This window comes from Puma concolor, chromosome B4 (assembly GCF_028749965.1).
Source record: "Puma concolor isolate L17-30 chromosome B4, mPumCon1.1.hap2, whole genome shotgun sequence".
NCBI classification, from domain to species: domain Eukaryota; kingdom Metazoa; phylum Chordata; class Mammalia; order Carnivora; family Felidae; genus Puma; species Puma concolor.
The window spans coordinates 97,172,801-97,184,863 of record NC_141673.1 but is presented as its reverse complement, the minus strand read 5'-3'; positions in this window follow the sequence as shown (position 1 = coordinate 97,184,863).

Genomic DNA, 12,063 nt, shown 5'->3' with positions numbered 1-12,063 from the left:
ATGAACTAAGACAAGGGAAGAATGGAAGGCAATAGTGTGTGTGTACAGGTAGAATCTCGATTCAAGAAGTGTCATTAAAGGGAATTAATATTTAAGAAATGTCAGCTCTATGCCAGGAGTTTCAGATACAGAATTCCCATTAGTCCCACAATAATCTCTAAAGTAGCCATGCAGAGGAGAAAAAAGGCAACAAAGAAATTAAGAAAATTGCATGCACCGTGCAACTGGGACCAGAACCAGGTCTGTATGATTTTAATGTGCATAGTTTTTCAAAATTACCAAATTCTAAAACAAAACATGCCAATTTCCAGGCATGAACCAATCAACCAAATTTAAACTACTTTATTGAACAGATACCAGATACTACATCTCCACAGGTTCCCAACTTCTTAAAATATAACATTTTTGGTTTAATGTTTATTGCCAAACCTTTAGAATACCTATGCAATGTTAACTCTTTTTACTATACGCTCTTTTATCGTAGTAAAGCCAATTTCCTGACCTCTGGTCCGTTTATCTGAAAGCAAACTGTGAAGTACTTCCAATCTACATCCTGGTGATTTTTAGTGACTTGGGCCAATGTGTTGTTTCGAGATATGAAAGCGTAGTTCTGGGATACTTTCTTCTATTATTCCACTGATAGTTTTTTCCCACTCATTATCTCTGTCTTCTCTTTCCAAAACTCCTTAGAGTTGAATATTGGACCAGTTGAACAGATATTCTAGTGGTTTTTTAATGTTTATTTATTTACTTTGAGAGAGAGAATGAGGGGGGAGGGGCAGAGAGAGAGGGAGAGAGAGAATCCCAAGGAGCTCCACGCTGAGCATGGCTTGATGGACACAGGGCTGCATCTCACAAATGTGAGATCAGCACCTGAGCCAACATCAAGAGGTGGATGCTCAAACCGAGGGAGCCACCCAGGCACCCCAACGCTCTAGTTTTTCAACTTTTCTTTCTGCATTTGGGAATAGGATTCAGCTATGAGTAAAAGAATATCCAACCAAAGAGCTTAAACACATTAGGGTTTGGTTTTTTCCTCACACGGGAAGTCAAGAGGTAGTTAGACTGGTATTATTTCAGAGGCTTACGAATGTCAGGGCAAAGAGCTCCTGGACTCTCTTGGTCTCTCTCCCATGGCCCAAGATAACTGCTGTAGTTCCAGCCATCACATCTACATTCAAGGCGGGAATGAAAAGGATGGGGAAAGAAGTAGAAAGGGTGGCATTTGTATCAGGAAAACAAAGCCTTTCTAGAAATCTCCTGCAGATTTCAACTTGACCGGAAATGTGTCAAAAGACAAATCCAACTACAGGAAAGTCTAGGAATGGAAGAGACACAAGAGAAAAATGGATTGCCAAAGAGGAATGAGTCAACCTAGTGTCCTCTTTTCTGGGGTTTTTTTATTACTTTATGTAAGAATTCCTCAGTTTCATTTCCCAAACTCTGTTGAATTTTTTTATTTCTATTCTAATCTTTTTAATTTCTTTCTTTTTAAAGAAAGATTTTATTTTTAAGAAATCTCTACACCCAACGTGGGGCTTGAACTCACAGCCCCGAGAGCAAGAGTCACACATTCCACTGACTGAGCCAGCCAATGGAATTAATTTAATTAAAATTAAAGAATTTTAATTTCTAAGAGCTCTTTCTTGTTTTCTCATATCTCCCTGTTTTTGTTTGTTTGTTTTAATGGCATCCATTCTTACTTAATCGCTGCAATATCTTCTCATCTCTCTAAAGATAATTGTAATTTTTTTTCAATTTTTTGCCCTTACATATTCTTTTTCTTCTAATTGATAGTTTTCCCACACACACTCTTTGATCTCTTATTTTGGTGGTGCCTTTCAAGAGTCTGATGATCCTTGGCTTAAAAATGAGACACCACGAAGTTGTTTGGAAAGCCTGTGTGGTTGGATCAGAATTGTCACCTTGTGGCCAGCAGAATATCATTCTGATCTGGTGTTAAGTCACTCTGTTGTTAGGAGATACATACCTTCCTCCCAGCTGTCACTATGTGTGAGTATTTTCTCTGGGGCCATTGAATTTTTCCACTGACTTTTCACTCTGATCTTCTCCAACATGATGGAGTTGGCGAACTGGGTCGAGTAGTACACCTGTCACCATAGTGGGAGTGGGGAGGATGATGGGGACTCAACAACTAGCATGTCCCAGAGCCAAAGATACTGTCAGTGTCTTCAGAGAAGGAACTCCCTGTTCTACAGGGATTAGAGACAGGTTGTCCCATAACGGTTCAGAGGTATAATAAATCCTTAGGGAAACTTTCAAACCATCTCCCTCTTCTCAGCCCCATTGCTCACCCCAGTTCCTTCCACTTGTCCTAGTGTCTCCAATTCTAGAGCCCTTCAAGGAGGTCTAGGGAACAAATCTCTTGATGCTCATCAATCTTCCTTTCCATAGGCACACTCGGGTTTCAGCCACTTCTATCTGCTAAGTCAGTTACCATCCTTCAAAACACTTTTCATCTCCCAGGTGTGACCACATCTCTTCTCTACTCCTGTCTCCCCTCCAATTCTCCTTTTCCTTATGGGTTTATGCCATTTTATTTTTTCACTATAATTCTGGATGGAGAGATGGAAGGGTGGGAAGGGAGCTCAGATAGAAGTATGTGTTTTAAAGTCTAATTATATATTTTTCAGCTCCTCTAATCTCATAATACATTTCCCCCCAAACCCTCATAACTATTTTATGAAGAATGTGGCACCTGTCTCCAGTATGAATATCCTTAGCAAGTTTATAAACATATGCTAAATTTTAAAAGTTTGATAAACACTATTCTGAAAACCCACATTTGGTTGGTAGTCCCTGTGGATTCGCCAAAGTAAATACAAGGAGGAAGAAGACAAAACAAACCTGGGTGTGTTTTTGTTCTATAAGTCACAGATAGATAGGGTTTGAGAAGTAAATTCAGCTCTTCCAATGTTATAAGATCTGGGTGGTCAGGATAAAGTGAGCTAGGCTTGTGCATTAAAGAAGTGGTTGGACACCTGCAAAAAAACTGTGATTGCTAGGGGCAACCAAATTGTGAAATTGTATAAACAACCTCAAGATAATTGTATGAAAGAAAATGCATTTTCAAAAGCTAAGAGACCTCGAAGAAACATAGATCTAGCCTAACCATAGGGAAAAAATTAATGCACTTAGGGATTATCTCCTAAGAATGGTTTGTGAAGTAAACCTTTTGATCTAATAAATCTAATTCTAGGGATTTGTTCTACAGATACCATTGCCCAGGTGTTCAATTATATACATTCAAGGTTTGTTTTGTTTTGTTTTGTTTTGTTTTGTTTTGTTTTGCTTTGTTCTGGAGAATTTTTAACAACACCACAGAGTGGAAACATCCTATACATCCTTCAGTAAGGTCCACCAGACCAGTGGATCCAGTGGCCACAGGAAAGATAACCTGAGCTACAAGCATAAACAAAAGACACCAGCAAGGTCATTGGTGCAGCAGGGAGCAAGGACACATTGGCCTGTGCAGAACCCATTAGCAGTGACGTTGCAAGCTGCTGATGCTCTCAATCTCTCCAGATCTCTGCCTGGCATTTGGGAGCAAGGTGGGCCTCCTTAAACTGAACAGATCTCTGGTACAGAACATGGGAGGAGCCTGGACTTCCTTCTCCACCTGGGAGTAAAGAGGAGCCTCTCCTTCCTCTGCCAGGATGTATCAGAAGAGGCCCAGTGGAGAGTCATGATTTTCACCATCACCCAGAGCTGATAAAATCACGTCCACTACAGTGTCACTGGAGAGTACGTAGGACCTCCAGGATCTGTGGACAATGGCAAAAGATCTAATACCCATGTCATCAGAGTTCCAGAAGGAGAGAAGAAAGAAGACAGAGATAAAACGAGGTATTATCACAGAAATAATGGTTGAAAGCTTCCTAAATTTGCCAGACACATAAACCAAATTTGCCAAGAGACATTTGAGCAAACCACCAACCAGACAAACCCAAAGAAATGCGCCCCAAGACACGTCACAGCCAAACTCCTGAAAGCTGAAAATATGGGGGAAAATCTTGAAACCAGCCAGAGAAAAACAGAGGCAAAACAATCAGAAGGGCAGATTTCTCACCAGGAACCATGGGTGCCAAAAGGACTTGGCAAAATATTTTTCCAGTGGTGGAAGAATAGAACTGTCAATCCAGAAATCTATGTACAGAAACGATATCCTTCCGGAATTAAGGAGAAATCAAGATATTCTCAGATGAAGGAAAACTAAGAAAATGTGTTACCGGTAGAACTGTCCTAAAAGAATGTTGGATGTTCTCCAAACAGAAAGGAAATAATAGAAGGAAACTTGGAACATCAAGAAGCAAAGAAGAGAGTACACAGTAAGCAAAAATATGTACAAATACAGTAAGCTTTCCTTCTCCTTTTGAGTTTTCATAATTATGTTTGATGGCTGAAGCAAAATTTATAACACTGATGTAGTTCTTAATGTACATAGAGGAAATATTTAAGACAATTACAAAAAAGGAAGGTAACTACATGTGAAGGGAGGAAAGGTTTCTATACTTCACTCAAACTGGTAAAATGATGCCAGTTGACTCTAATAAGTTATACATATATAGTATAACACCTGCAGCAACCACTAAAAATGCTATACATTCAAAAACACCACTAATAAATCAAAATGGAAAAATGTTTAACTAAGCCAAAAGAAGGCAGAAAAAAGTAAGCAGAGAAACAAAAAGCAGAGAACAAGTGGAAAACAAAAAACAAAATACGTTAAGCCATAACATGTCAATAATTACATTAAATACAACTGGTTTAAAGACACCAATTAAAAGACAGAAGTTGCAGATTGGATTTTAAAATATGACCTGCTCCGGGCGCCTGCGTGGCTCAGTCGGTTGGGCGTCCGACTTCAGCTCAGGTCATGATCTCGCGGTCCGTGAGTTCAAGCCCCACATCGGGCTCTGTGCTGACGGCTCAGAGCCTGGAGCCTGTTTCAGATTCTGTGTCTCCCTCTCTCTCTGACCCTCCCCCGTTCATGCTCTGTCTCTCTCTGTCTCAAAAATAAATAAATGTTAAAAAAAATAAATAAAATAAAATATGACCTGCTCAACTGTATTTGCTGTCTACAACAAATCTATTTTGAAAAATGATATAGGCAGAGTGAAAGTAAAAGGATGGGGGAAATATATGTCACTGAAGCATTAACAAAAAGAAAGCAAGAGTGGCTATATTAATATCAGATAACGCAGACTCAGAGAAGAGAAAATTACCAGAGACAGAAAGGTACTTTATACAATGATAAAAGAGTTCATCCACTAAGAAGTCATAGTAATTCTGTGTATGTATGAAGCAACAGAGACGCAAAATATGTGAAGAGAAAACTGATAGGAGAAATAGACACATCCACAATTGTGGTTGGAGATGCCAACATCTCTAAATAATTGATATAACAACTAAAGCAAATATGAACAAGAGTGCAGAGGAACTCTCGCATACCATTAGCCAATAGGTCCTAATTGACATTTCTAGAACACCTGTCCCAACAACAGAATATACATTCTAATACACATTGAACACATACCAAATGCACTATATATTGGACCATAAAACAAACGTCAACAAATTCAAAGGAACTGAAAAAAAAAATGGAACAAAGCTAAAAAATTAGTAACAGAAAGATATTAGGAAAATAGCTGAATACTTGGAAACTAAACAACACACTTCCAAATAATTTGTGGATCAAAGACATCTCAAGGGAAATCAAAAAGTACATTTAACTGGGTAAAAATGAAAATGTAACATATTAAAATTTGCGAGACACAGTAAAGCAGTGCTAAAAAAAATGTATAGCACTAAACGCATACATTAGAAAAGAGGAAAAGTCTCAAATCAATAATCTAAGCTCCCACCTCAAGGACCTAGAAAAAAAGAAAAAAGAAAACATACTCAAAGCAATCAGAAGGAAGGAAATATAAAAATAAGGGCAAAAATCGGGAGGAGCCGAGATGGCAGAACAGCATGGAAGTTTTCTGCGTGTCTCGTGTCCATGAAATATAGCCAGACCAACACTAAACCATCCTACACACCTAGAAAACTGATTGGAGGATTAACACAACAATCTGCACAACCCGAACCACAGAATTCAGCAGGTACTGGCGCAGAGAGGTGAACTTGGGGAGCGAGAAGCCGTGGGAAGGGAGGTGTTTCGCGGGTGGAGAGAGGACGGAGGCAGGGCGGGGCGGGGTGGGGGGTAAGAATACAAGAAAAGCACCCCTCCCCAAAAGCAGCTGGAGAGAAAGTGGAAAATTGGAAACAGCCGCAGGGACTAAACTAAAAGGGGAGAAAGGGGAAAGGAGACGGTTTAAATTCCATTAAGACTGTAAACAAGGGAAGCGCAAAGCCTGCAACTCCGCAGCTCCATACCTGGCGATGCTCTGGTGGGAAGGGCGAATCCCCAGGAACAGAGTGGGGTCCGGGAGGTTCTCAGGCCACACGGGGAAAAGCGGTTCCACTGCTGGAAGGACTTTTGGTAGAGACTGTTGAAGCCACCTGGTCCCAGCAGACCCCGGAAGGCGGCCACATTCACTGGTACTGGGGCAAGGTTGAGGGTGAAGCCTGGTGCTAGATGTGTGTTGTGATTTTCCATAATCCGTGAAAAGCTGCTGCTGCACTATCTCGAGAACTTTTTCTGGGGCGGGCTGGCACCTGGCCGCAGTCTCGGGGCACCGGCAGCAGCAGGGTCCAGCAAGCGTTCCTGGGTGCAGCCGACATTCGGCCACTGCTCGGTGAGACCCTCCCGCAGAGGGGCAGAACGGGTCAAAGCGACAGTCCTTCAGAAGCAAGGGGCCGGGGAAAACAGTTGCATCTGAGACAAAACTCAGGAGAAAGGTACTGCCTGGGGCTTTGTCACGCACAGTGAAGAAGCGGGGAGCGGACAAAAGCTGAAGACAGAGGACGGGTGCGCGACTGCTGATCAGAGAGAACAGAGTTCCCATACTAGAGACTGACGCCATTTTCACCGCTCCTGCACATGCGCATACGCACCTACGCACTCTGCAACCATCCACCCCAGTAGGCTAGCAGCGCCATCTAGTGGAGAACGGAGCCGTTACACTAAGCCCCGCCCAACTGGGCCAACCTCGCCCTTCAAAAACACAAGTCTCACAGCCTGCTTAGTTTATGGACTATAAAGCACTCCATAGTCTGACTTCTAGGGGAAAATGAAGTAATTCCAGTCGTATTTCAATCTGTTAGCAGGTCTATCTATTCAATTTTCTTTCTTTTTTTTTCTCTTTTTCACTTCTTTTCTTTTTCTTGAATACAGAAAGAGAAAAAATCCATTTTTATTTTCAATTTTTATTAAAAATATTTTTCTTTAGTTTTTTTCTACTATATTCTTTACTTTTGTGTAAATTTTTTCAAATTCTATTTTACTCCCATCACCTCCTTTTAGTCTACTTCAGTGTATTAATTTTTTCAAATTCTCAAACGATTTCCTTTTTCCCCCCTCTTTTTCTCTAATCTGTCAAGCCACTTTCAACACCCAGACCAAACACACCTAGGATCTAGCATTATTTATTCGATGTGTGTGTGTGTGTGTGTGTGTAATTTTTTGATTTTAATTTTTTTTTATTTTAATTTTTCTACCTCATTAATTCCTTTCCTCCTTTCAAAATGACAAAATGAAGGAATTCACCCCAAAAGAAAGAGCACAAAGAAACGACAGCCAGGTACTTAACCGACACAGATACAAGCAAGATGTCTGAACCAGAATTTAGAATCACGATAATAAGAATACTAGGTGGAGTCGAAAATAGATTAGAATCCCTTTCTGCAGAGATGAAAGAAGTAAAAACTAGTCAAAATGAAATTTAAAATGCTATAAGTGAGCTTCCATCACGGATGGATGCGGTGGTAACAAGGATGGATGAAGCAGAACAGAGAATCAGTGATATAGAGGACAAATTATGGACAATAATGAAGCAAAAAAAAAAAAAAGAGGGAGATTAAGGCAAAAGAGCACGATTTAAGAATTACAGAAATCAGTGACTCATTAAAAAGGAACAACATCAGAAACATAGGGGTCCCAGAAGAGGAAGAGAGAAATAGGGGTAGAAGGGTTATGTGAGCAAATCATAACGGAAAACTTTCCTAACCTGGGGAAAGACACAGACCTCAAAATCCAGGAAGCACAGAAGACCCCCATTAGATTCAACAAAAACTGACCATCAACAAGGCATATCATAGTCAGATTCACAAAATACTCAGGCAAGGAGAGACTCATGAAAGCAGCAAGGGAAAAAAAGTCCCTAACCTACCAGAGAAGACAGATCAGGTATGCAGCAGACCTATCCACAGAAACTTGGCAGGCCAGAAAGGAGTGGCAGGATATATTCAGTGTGCTGAATCAGAAAAATATGCAGCCAAGAATTCTTTATCCAGCAAGGCTGTCACTCAAAATAGAAGGAGAGATAAAAAGTTTCCCAGACAAACAAAAATTAAAGGAGTTTGTGACAACTAAACCAGCCCTGCAAGAAATTTTAAGGGGGACTCTCTGAGGGGAGAAAAGATTATATATATATATTTATATATATAGCAACAAAGATTAGAAAGGACCAGAGAACACCACCAGAAACTTCAACTCTACAACCATCATAATGGCAATAAATTCATATCTTTCACTACTCACTCTAAATGTCAATGGACTCAATGCGCCAATCAAAAGACGTAGGGTAACAGAATGGATAAGAAAACAAGATCCATCTATATGCTTTGATCCATCTATATGCTAAAGAGACCCACTTTAGACCTAAAGACACCTTCAGATTGAAAATAAGGGGATGGAGAACCATCTATCATGCTAATGGTCAACAAAAGAAAGCCAGAGTAGCCATACTTATATCAGACAATCTAGACTTTAAAATAAAGACTCTATCAAGAGAGGCAGAAGGGCATTATATCATAATCCAGGGGTCTATCCACCAAGAAGACCTAACAATTGTAAACATTTATGTGCCAAATGTGAAAGCACCCAAATATATAAATCAATTAATCACAAACATAAAGAAACTCATCAATAGTAATATCATAATAGTAGGAGACTTCAACACCCCACTTACAACAATGGACAGATCATCTAATCAAAAAATCAATAAGGAAACAATGGCTTTGAATGACACACTGGACCAGATGGACTTAACAGATATATTCAGAACATTTCATCCCAAAGCAGCAGAATATACATTCTTCCCCAATGCACATGGAACATTCTCCAGAATAGACCATATACTGGGACACAAATCAGCCCAAAGTAAGTACAAAAAGATCGAGATCATACCGTGTATATTTTCAGACTACAATGCTATGAAACTCAAAATCAACCACAAGAAAAAATACGGAAAGGTAAATACTTGGAGACTGAAGAACATCCTACTAAAGAATGAATGGGCTAACCAAGAAGTTAAAGAGGAGATTAAAAAGTATCTGGAAGTCAATGAAAATGATAACACCACAACCCAAAACCTCTGGGATGCAGCAAAGGAGGTCATAAGAGGAAAGTATATAGCTAGCCAGGCTTTCCTAAAGAAAGAAGATCTCAGATACACAACCTAACCTTACACCAAAGAACAGCAAATAAAATCCAAAACCAGAAGAAGACAGGAAACAATAAAGATTAGAGTAGAAATTAATGCTATTGAAACCAAAAAAAAACCCCAAAAACAGTAGAACAGATCAATGAAACCAGAAGCTAGTTCTTTGAAAGAATTAACAAAATTGATAACCCACTAGCCAGTTTGATCAAAAAGAAGAAGGAAGGGACCCAAATAAATAAAATCCAGAATGAAAGAGGAGAGATCACAACCAACACACCAGAAATAAAAACAATAATAAGAGAATATTATGAGCAATTATATGCCAATAAAACGGGCAATCTGGAAGAAATGAACAAATTCCTAGAAACATATACACTACCAAAACTGAAACAGGAAGAAATAGAAAATTTGAACAGACCCATAACCAGTAAGGAAATCGAATTAGTAATCAAAAATCTGCCAAAAAAACAAGAGTCCAGGGCCAGATGGCTTTCCAGGGGAATTCTACCAAACATTTAAGGAAGAGTTAACACCTATTCTCTTGAAGGAAAACTTCCAAACTCTAAGAAGCCAGCATTACCTTGATTCCAAAACCAGACAGAGACCCCACTAAAAAGGAGAACTATAGACCACTTTCCCTGGTGAACATGGATGCAAAAATCCTCAACAAGGTATTAGCCAACCAGATCCAACAATACATTAAAAAAATTATTCGCCATGACCAAGTGGGATTTATACCTGGGATGCAGGGCTGGTTCAATATCCCAAAAACAATTAATGTGATTCATCACATCAATAAAAGAAAGGACAAGAACCATATGATCGTCTCAATAGATGCAGAGAAAACATTTGACAAAATACAACATCCTTTCTTGATAAAAACCCTCAAGAAAGTAGGGATAAAAGGAGCATACCTCGAGATCATAAAAGCCATATATGAATGACCCAACACTAATATCCTCCTCAATGGGGAAAAACTGAGAGCTTTCCCCCTAAGGTCAGGAACAAGACAGGGATGTCCACTATTGCTACTGTTATTCAATATAGTTTTGGAAGTCTTAGCCTCTGCAATCAGACAACACAAAGAAATAAAAGGCATCCAAATTGGCCAGGAGGAGGTCAAACTTTCACTCTTTGCAGATGACATGATACTCTATATGGAAAACCCAAAAGATTCCACCAAAAACATACTAGAATTGATACATGAATTCAGCAAAATTGCAGGATATAAAATCAATGCACAGAAATCAGTTGCATTCCTATACACCAACAATGAAGCAACAGAAAGAGAAATCAAGGAATCGATCCCATTTACAGTTGCACCAAAAACTATAAAATACCTAGGAATAAATCTGACCAAAGAGGTGAAAAATCTAATCACTGAAAACTGTAGAAAGCTTATGAAAGAAATTGAAGAAGACACAAAAAAATGGAAAAAGATTCCATGCTCCTGGATAGGAAGAACAAATATTGTTAAAATGTCGATACTACCCAAAGCAATCTACATATTCAATGCAATCCCTATCAAAATAACACCAGCATTCTTCACAGAGCTAGAAGAAATAATCCTAAAATGTGTATGGAACCAGAAAAGACCTCAAATAGCCAAAGCAATCTTGAAAAGAAAACCAATGCAGGAGGCATCACAATCCCAGACTTCAAGGTATACTACAAAGCTGTAATCATCAAGACAGTATGGTACTGGCACAAGAACAGACACTCAGATCAATGGAACAGAATAGAGAACCCAGAAATAGACCCACAAACGTATGGCCAACTAATCTTTGACAAAGCAGGAAAGAATATCCAATGGAATAAATACAGTCTCTTCAGCAAGTGGTGCTGGGAAAACTGGACATCGACATGCCAAAGAATGAACCTGGGCCACTTTCTTACACCAGACACAAAAATAAACTCAAAATGCATGAAAGACCTAAATGTAAGACAGGAAGCCATCAAAATCCTCGAGGAGAAAGCAGGAAAAAACCTCTTTGATCTTGGCCACAGCAACTTCTTACTCAACATGTCTCCAGAGGCAACGGAAACAAAAGCAAAAATGAACTACTGGGACCTCATCAAAATAAAAAGCTTCTGCACAGCAAAGGAAACAATCAGTAAAACTAAAAGGCAACCGACAGAATGGGAGAAGATATTTGCAAATGACATATCAGATAAAGGGTTAGTATCCAAAATCTATAAAGAACTTATCAAATCAACACACAAAAAAACAAATAATCCAGTGAAGAAATGGGCAAAAGACACGAATAGACACTGCTCCAAAGAAGCCATCCATATGGCCAACCTACACATGAAAAAATGCTCCACATCACTCATCATCAGAGAAATACAAATCAAAACCACGATGAGATACCACCTTACACCCGTCAGAATGGCTAACATTAACAACTCAGGCAACAACAGATGTTGGCGAGGATGTGGAGAAAGAGGATATCTTTTGCATTGTTGGTGGGAATACAAGCTGGTGCAGCCACTC